This window comes from Melospiza georgiana, chromosome 3 (genome assembly GCF_028018845.1).
Source record: "Melospiza georgiana isolate bMelGeo1 chromosome 3, bMelGeo1.pri, whole genome shotgun sequence".
Classification (NCBI taxonomy): domain Eukaryota; kingdom Metazoa; phylum Chordata; class Aves; order Passeriformes; family Passerellidae; genus Melospiza; species Melospiza georgiana.
Genome location: NC_080432.1, coordinates 88,797,587 through 88,812,364, shown reverse-complemented (window position 1 = coordinate 88,812,364; position 14,778 = coordinate 88,797,587).

Here is a 14,778-nt window from a genome sequence, read left to right as displayed (position 1 = left end):
TGATTATGCTTTTTTTACATACTTTATAATTAAACAGACCCTTTTTCTTTCAGTTTAATAGCCAGGAATAGTATCTCATTAGCTGTGCTTTCAATTTAACCCTTGTAACTTGGAAAATATTGTCCTATAATTAGCTCAGGGTATTTAAACCCTCCCAGCAAAACAGTAAATGCATACGGGTATCTACATGTGAAATGAAATTAAAGTAATGCACAAAGTGAGCCACTTATTGTACAGTGTTGGGGTTTTTTCTGGCTTTTTTTTTTCTTTTTCCCCTTAATCAACCAGGGTTATTATGAGAGAAATAAATAACTTTTATACCTTCCCTGCCCATAGCAGCTATTATTTCATGCACTCTTTCTTGAGATAGATTATCCAGCTCATTTCCAGGGAGTATTGAGGGCAGTCAGTTGAACTTGAGGAGGAAAGATTGCCCTTATTTCTCCATGCAGTGCTACTATGTAGCACAGAAAAGTGCTTTTTGAAAATGAGCCAGGGGCTGCATTGATGTCATTAATTGGAAGAAGTTTAATTCTTCTCTCAATCTGAATCCCTCAACTCTTATTAAAGTTTGTCAGAGGTATAAAATGACAAATGCTCACACATAAAGCATAGCAAAAAAAAAAAAAATCTTATTTCACCTAAGATAATGCTTAAGAGTTACATGCTGCCCATATTAATAGCCCATGTGAACCAAACAAAGCCTCAATGCACAAGTGAGGCTAAAGGTTGTGGATAGGACATTCCTGATAAGAATGAAGCTGTGGGCTTTCAACTCGGCTCAGATCTTTTTCCTCTATTTGTAGAAGCTCCCACCATGGAGCTTTCAGCCCCACAATTCAGAGTGTTTCATATGCAGGAGAAAAGGCAAACACAACACGTACCCATCACCTGCTGTGCAGGGGAGCAGGAGGTGCAATTCACAATGCTTCAGGCTGGGCAGGGAAATGTTTAAACCAGCAGATTAGTTTGCAAGGAGTAGGATGAACTGATTGCGGGTTTTGAAAGAAAGTGAGCCAGTCATTTCTTTGGAAATGTATGAAGCTGTTACCTGGAACCTGGAAATAGCTTTTGGCACTGAATCCTTGTTTAACATAAGTACCTACCACAGAACTGCCAGCAGGCAAGGTGGGGAGAGGAGATGAATAAACAGAACTTTTTCCTCTCAGGCATTTTGTGTTTGCTAGCTGAAACTCTGAGTGCTAGACATGATGAATCCTATTTTTAGGCATCCAGATCTCCCTCTTGAATATCTTGGGAACTTAGATGCTTTATGCAGTAATTTCAACACCACCGGACAAGAGGTTTCCCAAGTTTTCAGCAACACGGCGTTTCTTGTTACAATGACAAAGTCCAAGCCTGACTCATTCATTAGTTATTGCACAGAGAGGTGCAGTTTTGTAAAGGTTACAGAATACATATCGGCGCTCTTTCCCTGGGAATGGAGCCACACTGAAGTCAGCCTCAATCCACATAGCAGTGGCAATGGTTTACAAGAACAGTGTGTTTTTTTATTGGTGTCCTTCACACCAGCCTGCGAAGCCTGGTTTGGCTGCTGCTGTCACAGGTGGCTGATCCATCCTCTGGGGAACCAAACCATACTCTACAGCTCACTGAAGACTGTCAGGTGTTATTCTGAAGAAAATCAAGGCCAACAAAAGTGCTTTCTGGATGATTTAGGAGCTCTGATGTTGCCATGCCACAGGAAGGGACAGCAGTGTACATGTGCATGAGTGGAAGCTGGGCTTCTGGGACATAGTGCCTGGTTTAGCCACATGGTGGTCAGGTCAAGATTTGATGACTCCTTGTCCGTTTCCTGTTCTGTTTCTCCCGGCTGTTTAGGTGGCCTGGAAAGGCCCAGGGTGGCCTTGGACAGCCCGCGCTTCAAAGGACGAGGAGAGACTTCTGATCTTGTTTCGGTCTCGGTGTTTATTAATTGTTTATCTAAAAGATTTTCTTTCAGCCCGACAGAGGTCTGCACAGCAAGCCAGCCATGAGCACACTCTGCAAGCCCCCGGGGCGGTCACTTATCTTTATACCCAAAGTTACGTGTACAATATTTATAATTTTTCTCCAATACCTTCTACCCTTATTAACCGGTGCACTTCTAGTAAAGACCAATCCCAAAGTGCCACCATCACCACAGAAGATGGAGGCCAAGAAGAAGAAGAAGAAGGACAGGACACGCCCCAATTCCTCCATCTTACTTCTTTAGACCCCCCTGTACAGAAATCCTAAACCCTGTGTTTTGCACTCTAATTAACTTATCCCTTCACCATTCACCCCAGTGAAATCCTCCCAGTCCTCATACAGGTGTCGTCTCCTGTGTAGGGTCAAAGTCCTGCCACCAGACACTTCTGGCAACATTCCAGGACTCCCAAGCCCCCCAAGGGTGGTTACGGTCACTCTGCACCCTCATCCTGAGGTGCTGAGATCCCACAACTCCTTGGCCAACATTTTGCAACTCCTCATTTACTGATATCTTTGCTCTTCTAAAATCCCCATGGCATGAAAGGAAGAAGTTGTAAAATGAGGGTCTCTTCCATGTAAGCCTGGAACAAACAGCTCTTGCCTAATTTCAGCAAAACCATGGAGCCCTTTCTCAACATTGATTTAGTAAGAAGGAATGCCAAATACAGACTTCAGAAGCTGTCCTTAAAGTGAAACTGCCTGAAATGGAGATTTTTCTAAAACTATGCTATGTACCTATTGCACTTCCTAGTTATTCTACTCCTTTTACTTTCCTCTGGCTACTACAGATGCTTTGTGAAATTTCCAAGCTACAAATTAAATCCATCTGTACAAAACAATAAATAATAATTTTCTAGATCGGCTTTATTTCATATTAACCTTGACACCGAATGCCAGCAGCACCAATTAGCCCTGCAATCCTGTCTACTGTATAAGGCCTAAAGATTTGAACACAGTCTTTCATCTGTTAGCATTCTAGAGACTGATAAAAATTTACTCTGCTTTTAAACAAGCTGTACGTGACTGAAATTTACCTCATACTGGGGTGTGCTATAAATAACGTCAGTCTGAAGAGACTGTGAATTTTTCACAGCTTTGTTTCAGAGCTATTCAAAACCACAGTTATCAATGACTGCACCACAAAATTTCTGTCAGCTTAAGATTTCAGTCGCAGCCAGGGACTTTGATGGATGGTTGCCCACTCTTCCCTAGTGAAATATAATTATCAAGGCATAAAAATCATTTAATCGCAATGCTGGAATGTTTAGGCATAACAGTAATTAGTCCTTCAGTAATGCTTTCAATTCACAGATGTAAGTATTTTACAACAGAAATTATCACTTCCATTTTATAGTTGAAGTAAACTGAGGCATAGAAAGAACAGAACAGAGCATTTTTTACACTGTGGGTTAGAAAGAAAGTTTTGAAGAAAAAGTTACCCTTCTCACTGCCAATCCAGAGCTGCCCTTGCTCATGCTAGTTAGAATAAGGTCAGGCAGAGAAAAAGAAAACACAGTTTGCCAAACTGCCTTTTCTGCTGGAATAACCTCCACTAAGAGCTCTACTATGACTACTGCTACTACTGTTACTACTGCTACTACTACTAACTACAACAAAGGATACTAACAATGCTGTAGAGAGCACTCATTGAGAAGTTTGATACAATTTTCTGAAGCAACTGAAGTGTTCAAAGCTGGCTGGCCAACAGGACGCTCCAGCCAGAAATAACAGAGCGGGATCCTAGGCCTTTTATGATTGATTTTTGGAAGCAGGGCCATCATTAAGAGCAATGGCTGGGGGCATTCATATTGTGCCACTTGAATTTGAATTCTTGGACCAGTGCAAGGCGACCTAAAGTAAAAGTGTTTGCCAAGAATGCTTTCATTAGCTGAGAACAAAAGCTGGAGGCTTGTGGCCAGGTAACCATTGGGTGACTTTACTCCCACCAGCTCACAGGACAGCCAGGTCTTTGGGGTCTGGGATGAAGTTGCTTATAAAGGCACTACTGGGAATAGAGTCTGCGACTATGTTTGATTCAAGATAGGAAAGCTTTTCTGTTCAGACATGGAAAGGATTGAAAGAACATCAGCTTTTTCTTGATTTCTTCGCTGATGGAACAGTTAAGGCTAATTTTCCTATTGTGTGTGATGTGTACCTTTAGATCCCAATAGAGAGCATAAAGATTGCCACCAGCAGGAAAGGCAGTTTAATAACACATTTTTGACCAGATACATGGGCTGAAGACCAGCCCTGGTACAGGATGGCTAAACAGTAAAAATATACTCTAAGCTGTTATGAGTCCTCATTTTGAGTTACTAATGACCACGTATCTGAGAGCTGAGAGCTCCTAAATGCAGCTTTTCAGCACTTCTACTTGTGCAGTTTTGCAATGCTTTCAACATTTCCAAGAATTATCCCATCATTGCTTTATCAAATATGTGATAAAAATTATCTTTTCTAGTAAAATCTTTCCTTTTTCCTTGGACAATTAATAAAATTCTTCTGCACCCAACTATTAAACAATATCTTGCTCCATTTTTCCCAACTTCATATTCGAACAAAGTACTGACTAATTTCTAATGAGTCAGTAGCATTTCACAAGAGTGGTCCTGTCATTCTGGACAGGAAAAGAAATAAGAAGAAATCATGAAAGTGTGAAATGTTATTCTCCCACATAGAACAGACTGAGAGACAGTACCAAGAGCTTTTTCTCAAGATGGAAAAAAGGATAACTTGTTAATAATTTTCTGTCACCAGGGAATTCAAAATTCCTTCATCTACTGTAGCATGAAAGTCAAGTTTTAAAAAAGCATTTTTTTGTTTGTTTTAAAATATCCATGAATATTGCTTTGCCAGGAAGAAAACTAAAAGAGCTTCAGAGTCTTCTGCCACCACAGGACGTGTTAAAGTCTTTTATTTATTCCTTTCGGGATTTGTGCCACAATTCTTTTATATGTCAAGTGATAACTAGGTAAAACTTAAAAAAAAAATTAAAATTAAAAAGCTCTTTCCAGTAAACAAAGGACAAATTATTGGACAGCCAGACTACTACTTTCTCTGTAGGATATTATAACTGAATGCTTATTTGAAGAATATGATGTTGCTGGTCTCAGAAGAAAAATATCCATATTACTCCCATCACATCTTGACCTTCACTCATTCTCCTTTCCCTGGGTAAAAGCTGGTGGTACCTGAATGAGTGCAGACTACAAGGATGATACTTGGAGAACATCTAAAAGATTTAGGTATGCAAGGTGGGTAAATAACATTTGAGAAGCATTAAATCTGATGCCTTAAGTTTTAGCTTTTGCATTTTTCAGATCCTGTTCTGCATTAGAGTATAACTCTGAACTCCATATATAGTGTTACTAAGCTCTCTTCACAATTTGGTCAGACAAAACCAAGTCCTTCAGGCCTGAGAACCAAGGTCCCCATCACAGCCTCAGGCCCTGAAAAGTATAAGCAAAAGTGAATTGGGGGGAGCAAACTGGGGGAATATAACTTCATTACCTGAAGCTGTAATTGGACAATTAACCCCTGATATGCAAATAGACCAAGCTTATACCTGTCTGAAAAACTCATGACCATCATCCATCTTGGGTGCAGCCTCTGCAAGGCTCTTGCACTGCCCAGGGTGTATCCATTAAAGGCCTTTAATAAATTCCCACTTTATTCTCTAACTCCGTCTGGCCTCTGTTCTAGGTAGCCATTCCAGGAATCATAGTCTAGAAGAGAGTCTGTCATTTTCACAAAAAGACCTTGGCTTCCCAACCAATACAGTGCCATATTTGGTCTCAGAACAGTATTACAATAAAGTCCAGAATCGAGAACCTTTGTTTTCAAAGGCAGCAACAAAAAAGAACAAACAGAATTTTTGCTAAGCCTAAAATAAAACCAGAGCAATCTGCCCACTGGGGAACACAGACTTGGCCCTTTGTATCTGCTGGTGGTGTAATAAATTCTTCATCTCCAAACATCGTGAACAGTCAAAAGTTCACGTTACATATTGGTTAGTGTGTCTCTTTAGTAAGTGGGCTGCATATCCGAGATAACAAAAGTACCATGTGTTGCAGCAGATACTACAGCAGGGACTATTCTTACTGAGCAGCAGAGAAGATAATCACGTAGATCTTATGTAAATAAGCAGAACACACGTTACAGCTACAGTAAATCTAAGCAGCTTTCAATTTGCTCTTTCCTTCACCGCCTGAATTTTCAAGTCTATTGCTTAAACATGTATTCTTTCCTGCTGGAATACTTCCTGCCTTCTTTGGTTTAACTCTGCAGCTCTCCATAGGAAACTGGTCCTATATAGACTCTATATATGCATCTTTATCTCATTTAGAAAATAGTATTTAATCTCATTTAGAAAATAGTTCTGTAGTACTGCACAAATTATGATCAAATTAATCAAGTCCTTTAAGGCAAGCACAATACGTGCTCATCTAAAAAGTCTCCCTATGGTGTATTTTTTTTTATCTGCCACCAGTTGTATATGTGCATGCATATCTGTGTGAGAGAGGAAATGTTTTTATGTGCCTATGCCTGCACATTTGTGTGTGCTAAAATATATAGCTGCATCTCTTTTGCATACACTCATCTTGGGATATGCAGAGCTAATCACATCTAGAAATGTCATTTACTTAGAATTGCTCATGAATACTAGAAAACACAGTGAAGAATTTGCATCTATGTATACTAAATCAGATTGCATTCACTAATGTCAGCCCAAATTACAACAGCCTGAAAACTGGCTGATGATTGTAAAAAACAATGTGACTGAGAAAAGAGGAGGCCTGAGTCTCCTGCTTTGCTCATCTACTAACATCCTTGGGTTATCAGTAAATAGCCTCACTGCATCTCCACTTTTACAAAATACCCTTATTTACAAACTGAATTTAAACATGTGAATAGCAACATAAAAGCAGAATATTTGTTATAATTACCCAGGCGACCAAATATCCCATGTGGACATCCTGGTAGTCAGGCCATATCTGACAGCTAGAGTCATAAAGCAAACACAGAACGAGCTCTAAGTCTCCAGATAATGATTAGCTTCCTAAAGTATCTATTGAATTCCCATCACACTCTGAGAACTGCATGGTACATCTCTATGGTGAGAATTAGATCCTGATTTTACCCAAGTCCAGAAGATGAAAATAAAGCTGTTGGAGGAAGAGAACAGTCCCAGCTTGGCCACGTTCCTGCTTCACAACCACTGGTCTGAGCTGACTCCAGCTGACCTCAGCATTGCCTTCCGCGCAATGCTCACAAAGGCACTATTTGTGATGTTGACATTTGCTCCTTGGGTGCCATCTTTTTCCTTTGGGAGCTAGATAAAGGCAAGAGATTTCTACAGAACAGATCACTGTACAAACATTGCCAGCATTCAAATTTAAAGCTGTAATTTTGATTTGATTTGAGGCAATTATTTGCCATAGTTACTGTTACTCTTCAGTGTATTAAGGAGCTGAGAATTAGACCTCTGGGGTCTGTAATCCTATTTATGACACTGGGCTCATTAAATCAGCAGTAAAGGTGATGTCAAAATCAGCAGATTAAAAGAAAAAACCCCTCACTACTGCAAATCTGCAGAGCTCCAGCAACTTTGAGGCAGATAGACACCTGCTGAGGCACTGGGTTGGGAACTTCAGAGGAAGTGTGCTTTACTGGAGCAAGGAAAAAAAGATGTTTTCATCCTGATGCTCACACAGAAAGCCTGTTTTTTAATACCCTTTCTCTCATATCTGTCTCAGACAGAACACTCCTGTGACTTGGGGCGAGGATTTTTCCTGTATATGGAACACTAAACAGAGCCATTTTTTAAACAGTAAAACTGAAGTAATATGTGAGATATTATGAGCAGTAATATCATTGAATGAGACATATTTCAGTGCTGCTTATGGGGCCTAAGTGGACCAATACAACCCTGAGATATTCTTGTTCTTGCTTTGGTGAAAGTTACATTACCATTTGTATATGGAAAATAAAATTTGTGTGACTACAGTGAATATACATGATGCATATATATGAAAAAATTATAAAATGCAGAAAAAAATTCTGTGCCAATAAAGTTTCTGTCATAAATCCTAGAAATCAACAGACACTTAATAAAATAGCACAAACTAGGGTATCAACTTTAATATGACAAATACAAAGAACCATTCAAAATATGATAGTCATTTAAGCATTTGTCCAAGAAAGTATTTTTCTCTCCTCACTTGGCTCTCCAGTCTTTTGCAGTTACTTAGTGATGGATATCTTGTTTCCCTGCATTTGCAAGGGAGGATGAGTGAAATGAAATGCAGTGTTTCAGCACAGAAAGAGGAAAAAAATGTATTTAACTGCAGAGCTGAGAATGTCACCAAAGATGTGTGCATAGCACCACAAGGTTGGACAACTCTGTATCAAAATGTAGATGTCAGCAACAGGCAACTATGCATGCATAGGCAAAATATGCACATGAACACAGAAAAGCAGTCCTCGTGTGTGTGCTGTCACCACTGACATCCACAGGAACGTGTCCTCAGTGTCTCTGCTAAGGATGGGCTCAGAGTTTGTGCAAAACTACCTATTGCCACAGAAACAGGGTCACTTGAGGAGAGAGTCGTTGTACTGGCTGCTTCTGCACCTTCTGCTGGGAACAACCAGCCTAGTTTTCTTCTTTTCTTTCTCCATCCTAGAACCACACTCAAGCACTACCCTGACCTGGAAGAGATGGTAATATTCAGTTTTACCTCTACCACTTTAAAATGTTTCTGAGAAGACTGAATTCCACTCTTAGTACATTTTTATCTCTTTGAGGCACAAAAGTTAAAATCACTTTCTTTGTGTGGATATTCTTCCAGGCACATGTGTAAGCTAGACCAAGCCTCTGAAGACTAACTTGTCTTTAGTGGGGTAACTCTAAAGCTGCAGAATGAAGAAAAGGGGACACCAGCTTGTGTGCCTTCTGCATGCTCCTTGGGTGATGCACACTTAAAGCTGCCACAGCCTCTTTTTTCCAGGATGCCTGGCATGCCACACCGGGATTTTCTAGCTTTCATCTCAGCCAGCAGGAAAAAGAGCAGTGGAAAGGCTCCTTCTTTCCTCTCACACTCTCAGTATGTGGAGACAACGCTATGTTTAGAGCTGCTTCTCTGCTGTTTCAGCACAGGGTTTGCAGTAGAAACAAAAATTTGGGAAGGCCAGGTAGAGGCTAGAGAATTCCCATCCAAATCTTCCTTTTCAGGAAAATTTGTGCTCTCCCACATGAGCACCTACTACAAGATGACCCAAACTAGCACCTAAGCTTTCACACATTGCCAGAAAACCTAACACGATGTATGTGCACAAATGTCTCTCTATAATCATTCTTGTGTAATGATACTGAAGAGGGAATCTTTAAAAAACTGCCCTTTTAATTCAAATTAACCTTTAAAATCTGATTATTCCAAATCAATCACAATACCATTTGGCCACACAAGGGGCACCCAAGGAGAGGTGACAAATACTACAAAGAAGATAAAAGATAATTTAACAAGAAGCAAGTTGTAAGGGGTGACAAAGTGTTATTTCCATAATAAGCTTATCTGAGCCTGGGTAAGTTCCTGAACAGGGTGTGGATTTGGCAGTAGCAAAGAAACAGGCCACACAAAGAATGTCTGTTTAGCTAATGAATGCCACTGAAGTGGTTGACTCTCCTTTCTCTGGTTTGGATCCTTGCCACCTTTAGTCTAATGTCAGACTTTGTTTAATTGGCAAATATACCTTCAAAGGATTGCAGAGCCCTCCATGCTGCTCCACAGGCTGTTAATATTTAATTGTGATTTGTTAAAGGCATACTAACAGTTGATAAAATTATGTGTCTGGGTGCTTTATTACAATGCAAACCAGCAGCAGGACTATCTGTGTTCTTTTTTAGGGGAGAAGGAGGATATTGTCTTAGAGTGGGGAGAGAGAAAACATAAATTTATTAGACTTTTCCATTAAAAAAAGTCTTAGAAAGAATCACAGGCTTTGTTGCAAATCTGTTTTGGAGATATGAAATTCATGAAGTGATTTTCTTATCTATCCTTACTCCACTACAAAGGAAAGCAATTAATTTGATGGGAAATTACTGGTATTTGAAACAAGACAGAATTAGATTTTGCCTTTTGCACTTTGAAATGTGTTAACAAATTTTGAATTTGGAGGAAAAGTTATTTAAATTGTGCCTTTTTGATGATCACTTTGAGAATATAAAAGGAAGAATCTTCTTGGAATTTGTCCATGTGTATTACATTTGATTGAAGTACCATTTCCATTGAACTTGCAGAAAGTAAGAAATAGGATCTAGGATACAACTCAAATCAGTACATCTGAAGGACTGTGTTACATGAATGATTTAAAATCACAAGCAAGTGCCTACACAATTTCTAAATATCACTATTGTGTTAACTGAGTGACAAAAATAAATCTGTGTGATAGTCTTTATTCAAACAAAAGTTACATTCAAGCACACGATAGAAATAGCAATGTGAAAATGAAAGGTAGAGAGAATACTTGGTAAAAAGATTTCAGTCTTGGCCCAAAAACAAATAAAAAACCAAACCAATCACCCATCCACACCCATTTCTTTGCTATGAAACTCCTTAGTTCTTTTTAATTAAATAAGTAGTCTTTTACAGTAGCTTTTTATCTTCCTACGAAATCTGAGTCAGCCAATAAAAAAAACCATCAAAGAGGTTACTTAGCACCTGTAAGCAATAATTTACACTGATGCCAACCCTTTGAAAGTGAAGGGGCACATTACGTTCTTGACATATGTGAGTAATTTCCCTGGAGTTCATTTCTGTTATTGCCATGTAGAAAATAAAGTTTATTCTCAGAGAATAAATATGCAAAAGTTTTTTTGAACTCGTTTTAAAATGCATCTGGTCAAAATGTGGGACAACATTCCTTCAGCTACTTTAGCCTATTCCTTTCCACAACATCTGAAACATTGATAACCTTGGAAATGTTAAAAATTCCTTTGTGAATAAAGACCAAGCCATGATTTTAAGTTATAACACTGAAACCTCAGAGAAGTCACATGTTTTGATTTATTTAACTTTTTTTCTTCTTGCACATTTCTGGGGATGAGGAAAGCTAATCATCCCATATTATCTCCAGCTTACCCGATGAATAGCCAGTCACTTTTCAAATGTTTGACAGTTTCTCCCCAAGAAAAGGCAGAGAAGGATTTGTCTTCAGGAGCCACATGCAGCTGATCCAAGAGCCTTACCTGGACAGGCAGAGGTGCTGGAGCTGCCCAGCACACACACCAGAGCCAGGAGAAACCAGCCCTACTTGCAAGGACATAACAAAACCAAGATCCAGAGCCTGAGGCTCAAGTAATTGGCTTATCCTAAGGCATGGAAACCAATTTGGTTCTATGCTACTTTTTTTTCCAATCTTGAGACATTAAATTAAATCATTTTTTCAAAACTGCTGTGTATCACCATTCATATTAAGTTTCTCTCCCTATTACTTCTCTGTGAGTCACAGCTTTGGTCACTGCAAACTGTGGCAGCAGTTTCCACAGAATCATCTCACATTTTACAGAAGGCGTGTCTTCTGCATCAGATGCACATTTGACACTTCCTCTCATGGAATTCACTTTTCCTTTGGCTCTTGGACAGGGGATGACATAGGAGTGAATTAGGAGTTTAGGAGACAGTTAAATCAGGAGTAAACACAATATACCACATGAAATATAAACATGTCACACAATAATGCAAAAATCAAAAGCAAATATTCCTAAATATCAAGAAACATTTGTTTTACATAGTGGTCTTGTTTCTTAGTTTGCTTTCCCTTGAAATACTCTCACAGCCACACTTCTCTGGGCAATTGCAGAAGTTACTTATTCATCATTCTTTGAATTACAGTTTGCTCAAGGCTCTTGAAAAGCTTGCCAAGGTCCCCATCTCCCTGAAGTCCACAAGAGCATTGTACAGTGCAGACATTTTACAGTGCAGCCCGCTGAATTGTGAGAGGAGGAAGAGAAACAGGCAGATGATATAAATGAGAAAAAAAAAGAAACTAAATGGATAGCAAACACAAGGTATAAAACACTATTTGACCTGCTTTCCCTTTGGAAGGGTCTGCTGGGTATCCTGAAAGAAATAACCTCTTCCAGTTGGGTCTGGTAAGTTTTTTTGACATGGTGTTGCATGATATTCTCCTCAGCCAAAGAAGGAAATACTATCTTGAACAAATGACTCTATGATAAATTCACAAGTGATTGAAAAAAAATGCTCAAAGAGAAGTTGTCAACATTTCCCTCACAAATTGGCAACACATTTCTGCAGCACCTTCTTCTATTCCTCACTTTCATTAAATACATGAATGACAGTACAAAGACTTGTGCCATTTGTAAGTCACACAGAGCTTGGAAGCACATGGGAGGCTGTGGTTGCTGCTCAAGCTGATCCTGACAAATTGGAGAAAGGATCCAAAAGCAACACGATGAAATGGAAATTTAAAAAAAAAGGCAACAGTTGAGAGAGGAAATTGAACACACAAACAGAAAATCAGGAATAACTAGCCAGGCAACATGCTAGAAAAAAGAAAAGGTTGAGGCAAGGAGGTTAGAGTGGATCACAAACTAAGTCCAGGTGAAAAATGTGATGCTGTTAACAAGCAACAGGCTGTGGAGTAACACAGATGATGTAGTTATTTTTTATCCTGCACACATAAGGCCTCAGCTTGAGTCCGGTTTTGACTACCCTGCTACAAAAACAAGGTACTCAACTGGATAGAGTCAAAACCAGCTGAAAACAGATAAAAAGATACTTAGATTGAAACAGTATTAGGGCAAATATACCAAATATATTCAGCCTAGAAAGGAGAAAACTGGGGAAAGATAAACCCTATTGCAGTCTCCTCATCCCAAATCTTGCAGGAACCATCTATCAAAGCATTTGCATTCTGTGAGTAAGAAGACATGACCAAGACTGCTTTATAAGTCTACATCCAACTGTTGGTGAAGTTATAAAGAATCTCTGTAAACAGAAGGCAGGCAGAAAATTAACTCAAAAAGGCACCATGTATAGACTTCATACCTGGGTCATTTAAAGCCCACTGTCCAAAACAGATGTGGTTGCCCCTCATGTTTAGGTTCAGTTCACAACCATCTCATTCTTGATACTAGAGAGGCAATTCTATCCACTTCCATTTCAAGAGACTCCATCTCTTTTGTTGATTCTATTATATGTTTCATATCTTTCTTCAGATTTAGCGGGACAGTCAACACACTGCCTCAGAAGCTTTACTCAAAGCTGCCTGAATTCACTAGAAACACATCAAAAAACATTAACACAGCAGGGGTTGTTTTCTAAATTTAAAATTCAGTCTATATTCGAGAAACAAAGCACTCCCAAAGGTTTTGCAGGAGTTATAAAAAAGGCATAGCCCTCTCTGGACTGATTGAATGTTGTTTCCAGCCATCATGATATACTGCTTAAATTTTAGAAGGACGAGATTATACATTGCATATCTCACTCTGAACTTCATATAGCTAAATACAGACAGGCAATCTTTGGCCCCAAAATATCCTGCAACCAGTGAGGTAACACTATACTGAAATTAAGAATGTTCTAACTGCATGTTAATTAAATTTACAATATTTTTTTCTGTGTTTGATTTCTCAATGTCACTAATGCCATGTCTAGAGAGGATCTCTACTAACTAAGCTGAAACTTAGCCTGGTCTGTCTGCTCTGAAGAGGAATGATTCTTTCTAAGCTGGGCTCATCTCCCAGCTCATATCTTTTATATCACTAACATCCACACTTTTCTTTTGGTTTTGTGTCAAGGTTAACCATTCTGTGCATGCTGCTTTCCACAGGGAAAACCCACCTTCAGTCCTTTGTCCTACAACCACAAAATGAAAATTTCTAAATATTTCTCAGTCCATAATACCAGTTGGAAAAGGTGGCAGCTGTGAAAGTCCAGTGAAGTACAGAAAGGTTATAAGAAGATTATTGGTGATTTTGCATTCTCATTGCAAAGTGGAGAGATGCCAACATAAACTGAAGCAGTTTGGCTTTTACCCATGCCCATTAGCCATGAAAACAAACATGAATCCCACAGGGCATGGGGAGATTGTGTGGGAAACAAGGAAGTTGGGGTTAAAACAGGTGTAGCACTGGTATGATGGCATGGTCCTAAAACTGTGCAGTCACTATCTCAGGGTTGCTGGCAGCTTTGATCATGTCTCTTCAGTCTTGGGTTTAAAAAGATTTTTTTTTTCTTTTTTTGCAGTTTTCAGTCTTCCAATCTTCTTTGCTGGAAATAGGAACTCTCTATTCCATTCCTCTCCATGTCAGGATATGTACCCTGCAGTAATTCTTCCTGTCTCCACATGAGATTGGTATTTCTGGCAAACCCTACATAATTCCTATATGTTGTTGTAGCTGTCTGCTTTGTACTTAATTCCTGTTTACTTCTTCTCTGCTCCTGTTGCTCTCAGATTTAATTTAAAGGCATTGACCTGAATTAACCCAGTAATTTCCCTGAAAACTGGAAGTGTAGAAGAGATTGTAGTGAATGTGCTATTTAAGACTGGCAAGGTAATCATATTTTAAGTAGCAAAAAAATGATTTTTTTTTTTAAATACTGCTTTTCTGATATGAGGTATATGTTTTATCTGAGACTGCATAATACATAAAATGAATTTACATTAGAAAAGTTTAACAAGCAGCTGAAAAAAAGATAGTGCAAGTCCGTTTCAATCTCATAATTCATTTCATCATTTATTTCATCAGGTCCAGACCATGGTCTCTGATAATGTGGCCTATTCACA